The sequence below is a fragment of the Dasypus novemcinctus genome, chromosome 21 (genome assembly GCF_030445035.2).
Source record: "Dasypus novemcinctus isolate mDasNov1 chromosome 21, mDasNov1.1.hap2, whole genome shotgun sequence".
Lineage (NCBI taxonomy): Eukaryota > Metazoa > Chordata > Mammalia > Cingulata > Dasypodidae > Dasypus > Dasypus novemcinctus.
In genome coordinates this window covers 26,482,882-26,491,797 of record NC_080693.1, presented here as the reverse complement: position 1 = coordinate 26,491,797, position 8,916 = coordinate 26,482,882, and positions in this window count along the sequence as shown.

The following is an 8,916-nucleotide window of genomic DNA, read 5'->3' as shown; positions in this document are numbered from 1 at the left end:
CGGGAGCCTCATCACTGGTTACCCCAGGAACCCTTCTCTCTGAAGCAACAGCTCTTCTCCCACGCCATTCTGGCTTTGCCCTCTTGGAAGCCACAGGGCTTTTTGCTTGCTGGTGGCCTTTCTCGTCCTCTTCCCATGTGAAGGAGCCGTGTCCACCACCTGCCATATTTCTTCTTTCTCCCTTGCCTTGTCTGTCCTGTGTGTTCCTTTTCCTATACCTCCCGCCCCCCCCCCCCACCGACAGCCTGGGGAAAGTGGTTGACTCAGAGTTTGACAGAGGGAAGAGATATAAATACTGTATTAATAAGGAAAAAAAAATAGACAAAGGGTCACTGGCCAGATGAGGGTAACAGCCATAATAGCAACAGCAGTACCGTGGCCAACACTGACTGAGCATGTCCTCTGTGTCAGGCGGTGTTCCAAGGCTTTACTCTGCAAGGTAACCATGACATTGAATGAGCAGGCCGGGTGGGATGTAATCGGAGAAGAGCTTTGCTCTCTCCACCCCACCCCGACAGTCCCTGGAAGTCCACTCTGATGGGCTAGTTCTTTCCTGCCCTCTTGGGTAAAATCTCAGGTAGGTATCATCAGCTTTTTTGGTTGTTCTTTGGTAATAGAAAGTCATCCAGGTATGAGTTACAGATATGCACATTTTCAAAATTGAGTGAATATACGCTTAAGATTTACACATTTCAGTCTATTTATATTTGATCCAAAAAGAAAGAAAAACAAATATTGACCTCTGGTTAATGATATGCACCATGAAGAATTTAGAGGGGAGTATACTGATACCTGCAAGTTGCCTTAAAATGCATCCAAAAATAAGATAGGATGATGGATGGAGGAATGGACAGTTACGTGATACGTGATAAAGCAAGTGTAGTAAAATGGTAATGGTAGACTCTATGTTCTCTGTAATATTCTTGCAACTGTGTTTGTATGAATGAAAATTTTCATAATAAAATGCCATAAAAAGTCCTCTGATCACCTCTAGACACTCAGGCACTCTCTCCCCACCTACCCCCACCACCAGGAATCTTATGTCACTGAAACAGCAAGGCAAGAACTTAAAACTTCATTTCAAGTTAAAGCTGCTCCACTCCGTCCCCAAGCTCTGGCCAACTTCAAGAGAAATGGAGGAAGATTTGGATTCTTCTTTAGTTTCCCACGTCTGCCTTGCATTCCTCCTCCCTGACTCACCAGTGGAGGGAGAGGGGGCAGGGGCGGGGATATGAGGGAGGGACAGGGAAGGGGCAGAAAAATTCTACCTCGACTAATCCTGCCATGAGTTGGCATCAGCACTTCCTGGGCATGGTGGGTGTCTAATGATGAGTCTTTCCTAGTGGGTGCCTTTGTGGGTTCCTAAGAATCTCCTTATGCCTGGGGTTCTCTCACTTTTAGTCCTTTTACCACGAGGAAAATACATCTGTCTTCTTCCTCTGCCCCTGAATTCTGGTGGTCCACCCCCCTACTTTCTCCATTCTTAGGGCTTAGCTCTCTCTCATGGACCTACATCTGTCCACAGAAACACACCTTTGCTCCAACCACCTTCGGACACGCAGGCTGTTCCCAAGCAGCCACTTCTCATTGTTCCAGGACCACCCAGACTCTCTTGCCCTTTAGATTTCTCAGCTGTAAGTCAGATACCAAGCTAATGAGTCCCCAAGCTGCAGGGGGGACACATCGAGCAATCCAAGTGGTCTCCTTGAAGGGTCTTTCCTAACCTTGAGAGAAAAGTGCACAGTGCGGCTCTTTCCAGGGAAATCCTCTTTCCAGTTTGCTAATTCCTTCTCATCCTCTCCAATATCATTTGTAACTGGAGAAGGGTGGTCAGTTAAAGAGTTGACACATTGATTCCTGACCAACTTCTTTGCAAATCTGCTTCAGTGGACCCCATCCCCACTGTGAGCCCATGAGGAGACTTCATGCAAGTTAGTAAAGCAACTTCCTTATTTTGCTTTACTGCCAACTACCAGGTTATAGAGTTATAATAACCACAAAAACCACCGTGGCTGAAAATGAATGAGGCCCTCTGGGTTTGCACAAGCACAACGGGCCCATCTGTAAGTGGAGGTGCTTGAGGTCTCACAACTTATTTTGGAATGTGAAAGTAGATGGCAGCTATCTTGGGGGAGATCTCAGAACTAGTCCTATTTAACATCCTGTTTCACAAGTATTTTCTCATTTAATCCTCATACTTATAAGATAGGTGCAACTGCTCTTCCCAGTTTTTTTAGATGGAGAACTGAGTCACAGAAAACTCAAATAACTTGTCCAAGGGTCATATTGAGTAAGTGGAAGGGTCAGAATTCAGACTCATGCAGTCTTGCTTCATAGACTCCACTCTCAGGCCTTAGATAAAAACGGAGCCCCCTTCTTACCACCCTGAATGCTGGCAGATCTGCGGCTACAGGGACAACTCAACCATAGAGGTGCCGCCCTGCCTTCTTCATGTGGGTCAGAGAGACAGGGTATAGCCTCTTCCCCCTTTTGAAGCAAAATAATTCCACCCATAGTGCCAGCAAATGTCTTAGACTCAACTCCATCAAGGTAGTCATGGGGAGAGACAGGGACTCTCTTCATCTATGGAAATCAAGGGAAAGAGGATAAGGGTTCTCCTGACAAAGGGATGAACGTCTCCTGACCTTGTTCTTGTGCATCTCTTCAGAGATGCCAAGGAGCAGGGGTTAGAGCAGTGTCCAGCTCTGCCCCCATGGTGGATGCTCGTCTTCATCTCCCAGTCTATACTTCACTTCTTCCACCAAAAGCCACAGATTTTCCTATCGAATCCACTTCTTTCTCTATTCTCAGTTCATGCAATTTGGTGCAGCTTCACCCCCAATTTAAGAATAGAGCATGTGACCCAGATAGGCCACTCAGAGGTTCTCATTTCTTTTTCCACAGTGATTGGATGATGTTTTGGGTACAAGGGAAGGTGGTCTTTCCTGCTGAATTTGTAGCTGAGGGGAAATAAGTTTTCAGACTGGAACCTGTGACAGAGCAGATATAGGAAGAGAGTAGGGAAGCAGATGTGACTCAAGCAATTGGATTCTTGTCTACCATATAGGAGCCCCAGGGTTCGATACCCAGGGCCTCCTGGTGAAGGCCAGCTGGCCCATGTGGCGAGTTGGCCCACACAGACTGCTGGGCCACATGGAGTGCTATCCCGTGGAGAAGTGTTGTCCCATGCAGGAGTGCTGGCCCACACAGAGAGCTGACGCAATAAGATGACGCAACACAGGGAGACACAGAGGAGAGGTAATAAGAGACGCAGCAGACCAAGGAAACTGAGGTGGTGCAAGAGAATGATCGCCTCTCTCCCACTTAGGAAGGTCCCAGGATTGGTTCCTGGAGCCTCCTAAAGAGAATATAAGCAGACACAGAAGAACACACAGCGAATGGACACAGAGAGCAGACAATGGAGGGAGGGGGAGAAATAAATAAATCTTTAAAAAAACAAACAAACAAACAGGAGAGTAAATCCAGATCTTAATGGCTTTGTTGGGCTCCTGTATCCAGCCATGCCTAATGTAGGTACAACTTGTGGGCAATTTAGTTACCTGAGACAATAGTGCCTTTAACTTAAGCCAGCCTGAGTAACGTGTTCTGAGTTTTTTTAAACTGATACAGCACCTAACTTGCCATAAAAATTTGGGCAAGTCATCTGTCATCTCCTTCCAAGCCTGTAACCCCTGCCTCAATGACAGCACCACCAATCACCCAAGTTATCCTCATCCAGCACCATGTCTTATTGATTCACCCACCTAAAATCCTTGCAATTCTCCTCTTAGGTCCCACTCCAGGCCCACTGCCTAACTGGTCTTGTCATCTCTCAACTGGATTAATGCAGAAGGCTCTTTAGGGGAGCAGATGTAGCTCAAGTGGGTGAGTGTCTGCCCGTGTATAGTCCTGGGTTCAATCCCCAGTACCTCCTTAAAAAAAAGAAGAAAACAAGCCTCTTTACTGTTCTCCCCTCCAGTCCATCTCCCACTCGCTGTCAGAGTGAACATTCTAAAACACAAATCCAATTAGGCTACGGCTCTGCTTAAAATCCTGCAGTGGCTCCCAAACTATCACATACAAGGCCCTGATAATCTGGTGTCCTCTTCCCTCATAGCACCCACTTTCCTTCTACCGTACATCTGGCTGTGGGAAACTACTTGCAGCTCCCCCGAAGCATCAAAATGGTTGTGCCACGAAGGCTTTGTACAGTCTCCTCCTTCTGCTAGGTACGCCCTTCCCCTACTTCTCCACCTCATAAACTGCTCCTTACCCTCTGACAACCTAGCTAAAGTATCATTTCCTCTGAGGTCTCTCCTGGCTAGGTTAGGTGCATCCTGGCTCTGAATTTCTCTTGCCCTTGCACTTATCACAATGCGTAATTATCATCATCTTATGTTTACTCATCTCTTTCCCAGTTAGCTTTGGGCTCCTTCAGGCTTAGGGTTATGTCTTAGTCATAGACTGACAATGCATTCAGGTTTGCTCGGGACATTCTCATTTCCTTGTGACTGTTCTGGCTTTTGCTTGTTGTCTCTGTATAATTATTAATAGCATCCCTTTTCACTCTCAGAAGTATCCAGGTTTGGATGACAAATTATATGTTCAGCCTACTTATTCATGTTTAGGTCAGTTTCTGCATTTGCAGTGGGTGTTTTAAAAACAAGTCAAATCAATCATGAATGAATGAGTGATCCTCCCTAGGACTCATTTTCTTCTCTCAAATAAATAGTCAAACTAGATGATTTCTAAGTTCTTTACTGCTTAAACATTCTGCAATTCACATAAGATAATGTCCTGTATTATATCTCAATGGTAGGCTAGTGTATACATACTAATACTTACTGTGCATAATTTACAATAAGGTGTGATTCTCAAAATTAAGTGGGTAATCTAAAAAGCTAAAACCAGCAGTTTTGATTTCCTTCCCCTGGAAAGGATCCTCCAAATACTAACAGAATTCCTCATTCAAACTTATTCACACCTAGAATCCATTGCCTGGTCTGTGTCTGACTAGTAAGACAAATGAATAGAGCAGATCATTTCCTTTGCTGGGGACACCGTTCCTTCATTTAGCCCCACCGATGGCTAGATAACGTCCTAACAACAAATTTAAAAAAAATATATATTTTCCATTTATTTTTGTCATGCATTTTTCAGTCATTTTGGTTTTTTGTTTGTTTGTTTGTTTTGTTTTGTTTGAGATACTGGGGCTGGAGATTGAACCTAGGACCTTGTATGTGGTGCTAAACCACTGAGCTACGCTGACCCCCCGAGTTGTTTTTTTTATTTTATTGTTTGCTTTTGTTTTTCAGGAGGTACCAGGGATAGAATCCAGGACCTCATACGTGGGAAGCAGGCACTCAACCACTTGAGAAGCAGGAACTCAACCACTTGAACTACATCTGCTCCCCCATCAAAACTATTATTGCTGCAGACATACCTTCTGAATTGTGGTGTGTTTTGGTTTACAGCATATCCCGTCTGCCTTCCCTCAATGCACATGGGCAAGTTCTGTCCTGGCCATGTAGCAGAATGAAATCTTACTTATGTTAACACACGGTTGTCAAAAGCTCTCTACCGTAAATGGACAGGTACCTGCTGAACGTGGTCGGTTTATTTTCCTAGGGCAGAGTGTGCACATCAGTATGAGCAAACACCATTTCAAGAAACAGCCCCCTCTTTTTTTTTTTAAGATTTATTTCTCTTCCCTCCCCCCCCCACCTGGTTGTCTGTTCTCTGTGTCTATTTTGCTGTGTCTTCTTTGTCCGCTTCTGTTGTTGTCAGCGGCACGGGAATCTGTGTTTCTTTTTGTTGTGTCATCTTGTTGTGTCAGCTCTCCGTGTGTGCGGCACCATTCCTGGGCAGGCTGCACTTTCTTTTGCGCTGGGCGGCTCTCCTTATGGGGCGCACTCCTTGCGTGTGGGGCTCCCCTATGCAGGGGACACCCCTGTGTGGCAGGGCACTCCTTGCGCGCATCAGCACTGCACGTGGGCCATCTCCACACGAGTCAAGGAGGCCCGGGGTTTGAACTGCGGACCTCCCATGTGGTAGACAGATGCCCTAACCACTGGGCCAAGTCCACTGCCAAGGAACAGCCCTTTAATACCACTGCATCTTGGTCCTTTAACTCCTCAAAAACTCAAGCTTTCATATTTATCCACATATCTCACCGTTAAATTAAACACAGTTAAAAGTTTTAGATCAGCTACACTGGAACAATTTTTTCAAACAATAAAAAGTTGGGAAACGGATGTGGCTCAAGCAACTGGGCTCCCGTCTACCATATGGAGGGTCCAGGGTTCGATGCCCAGGGCCTCCTGGTAAAAGGCAGGCTGGACACACACAGCGAGCTGGCCCACGCAGAGTGCCCGCACATGTGGAGTGCTGGCTAACCCAGAGAGCTAGCGCAGCAAGATGACGCAACAAGAGACGGAGGAGAGACAATGAGGAGACAGAGCAGAATAGGGAGCTGAGATGGCGCAAGAGAAAAAGCGCCTCACTTCCGCTCTGGAATGTTCCAGGATCAGTTCCTGAAGCCAACTAGTGAGAATACAAGCAGACACAGAAAGAACGCAAGGCAAATGGACACAGAGAGCAGACAATGGGTGGGGGGGGATAAATAACATAAGTTATAAGTCAAAAAACTATCCTAACATGCTTAAAATCAACACTCACTTATAAAGTCAGCTATAAACTATCAGCTTTTGAATTCTTTTTTAACATTAGATGTCTCAGCATTTTTACAAATCAGATTTTAGTGGAGCATGGCTTAGGTTTTAACAAAAATTGCAGGAGATAATTTTTTTTTTAAAGATTTATTTTTTATTTACTTCTCTTCCCTTCTCCCCCCCTCCCCCCCAGTTGTCTGTTCTCTGTGTCCATTCACAGTGTGCTCTTCTGTAACTGATTCTATCCTTATCAGCAGGACTGGGAATCTGTGTTGAGATAATATATATATATTTTTAAAGATTTATTTATTTATGTTGTTTCTCTCCCCTCCCCCCCCCCCACCCCAGTTGTCTGTTCTCTGTGTCTATTTGCTGCGTGTTCTTCTTTGTCTGCTTCTGTTGTCAGCGGCACGGGAATCTTTGTTTTTTCTTGTTGCGTCATCTTGTTGTGTCAGCTCTCTGTGTGTGCGGCACCATTCCTGGGCAGGCTGCACTTTCTTTCACCCTGGGTGACTCTCCTTACGGGGTGCACTCCTTGCACGTGGGGCTCCCCTACGCAGGGGACACCCCTGCGCGGCAGGGCACTCCTTGCGCATATCAGCACTGTGCATGGGCCAGCTCCACATGGGTCAAGGAGGCCCGGGGTTTGAAACGCAGACCTTCCATGTGGTAGATGGACGCCCTAAACACTGGGCCAAGTCTGCTTCCCGGGATAATATTTAAAAACAATGAAATTACCCGATATAAAATGGGCTGGGCGTGGATGTGGCTCAAGCAGTTGATTGCCTACCTCCCACAAGGGAAGTCCCAGGTTTCTGTTCCCAGTACCTCCTAAAGAAAATAAACAAACAAGGAGCAGACATAGAGCAAAAACAATGAGCAGAGAAAGAGTGCAAACAACGTGCAAACAGACAAGGGAGCCAACTGGAGGGGGGGTGGATAAAAGAATTTTTTTTTAAAGGGCTTATTTGCATAACTGGTGCACAGCTACCTCCCATGAGACACCAAACAAAAATAAATGTTTCGACAAGTCTAATGTGGCACTCTACAGTTATTCCCAGTGACCAAGAAAAAATTCCTCTGGGTACGTAAAAATAAACATTACCCCACATTTAGTACTATTATTTAGAAAAGATAGATATTCAATCACTGTTTCATAGATCAAATCACTTTTGTATCACTGGCCTAGTATAGTAATAATTCCCTATTCTTAACAATTTGAGATTTGGGAAAAAAAATACAACTATTTACAGGTTTTTTAAAAAGGTCAGCGTCAGCCACATAGGAGAACAATTTGATAATATCTAATAAAACTGAAAATGACCCAGCAACTCCACTTTTGGAAATATATCCTAGAATAGTGGTTCTCAAACTTTCTGGTACCAGGTTTCCATTACACTCTTAAAAATTATTGAGGACACTGAAGAGATTTTTGTTTATGCAGAAGGTATCTATTGACCTTATTAGAAAGTAAAACTGAGAAAATTTTAAATTACATATTAATTTATTTAAAATAATAATAAATCCATAATGTGTTAATGTAAATAACATATTTTTATTAAAATAACATTTTCCCAAACAAAAAAAGTAGTGAAAAGAGTGGCATTGTGCACCACTTTTGTGAATCTCTTTAATGTATGGCTTAATAGAACACATTCTGGATTCTCACATCTGAAGTCAATCCATTGCAATATCACATGTCACGTGACCTCTGGAAAACTCCTTGTACCGTGATGAGAGGGAGCAAGATGTCTTGATCTTTAGCTACATGATCTTCAAACCACTGCCACCTAGTGGTGCTTATTAAGATGCCTGTCCATTATGGGCAAAATGGCCTTTGCCGTTAAGAAAAAAAATTAATAAAATAAAATAACCAAATAGTTTGCCCATATTTTGAGAGTATTTTGTAATTCAGCAGGAAATTTGAACCATTTACTTAAGGGCTTTCTATTAATTTGTTAACCAATGCTGATCTTTTTGCCACCCCTGTAGTGTACAAGAGTACACTGGGTGATTTTTTCCTAAGATAATTTGATAAATTTGTCAACATTTCTCAGACCAATCAGCAAAACATACTGATTAATTGTTAAAACAAATTAATACATTATTTTCTTCATTTAAGGATCTTTTCCTTTTTTTTCTCTTTTCTTGATTTTTCTTGGGCTCTGATTTACATGTTGATTTTTTAAAACTGCATGTAGAAAAAAAGTGGTGCACAGTAACTGGTAAATAAATGTTTGCTGCT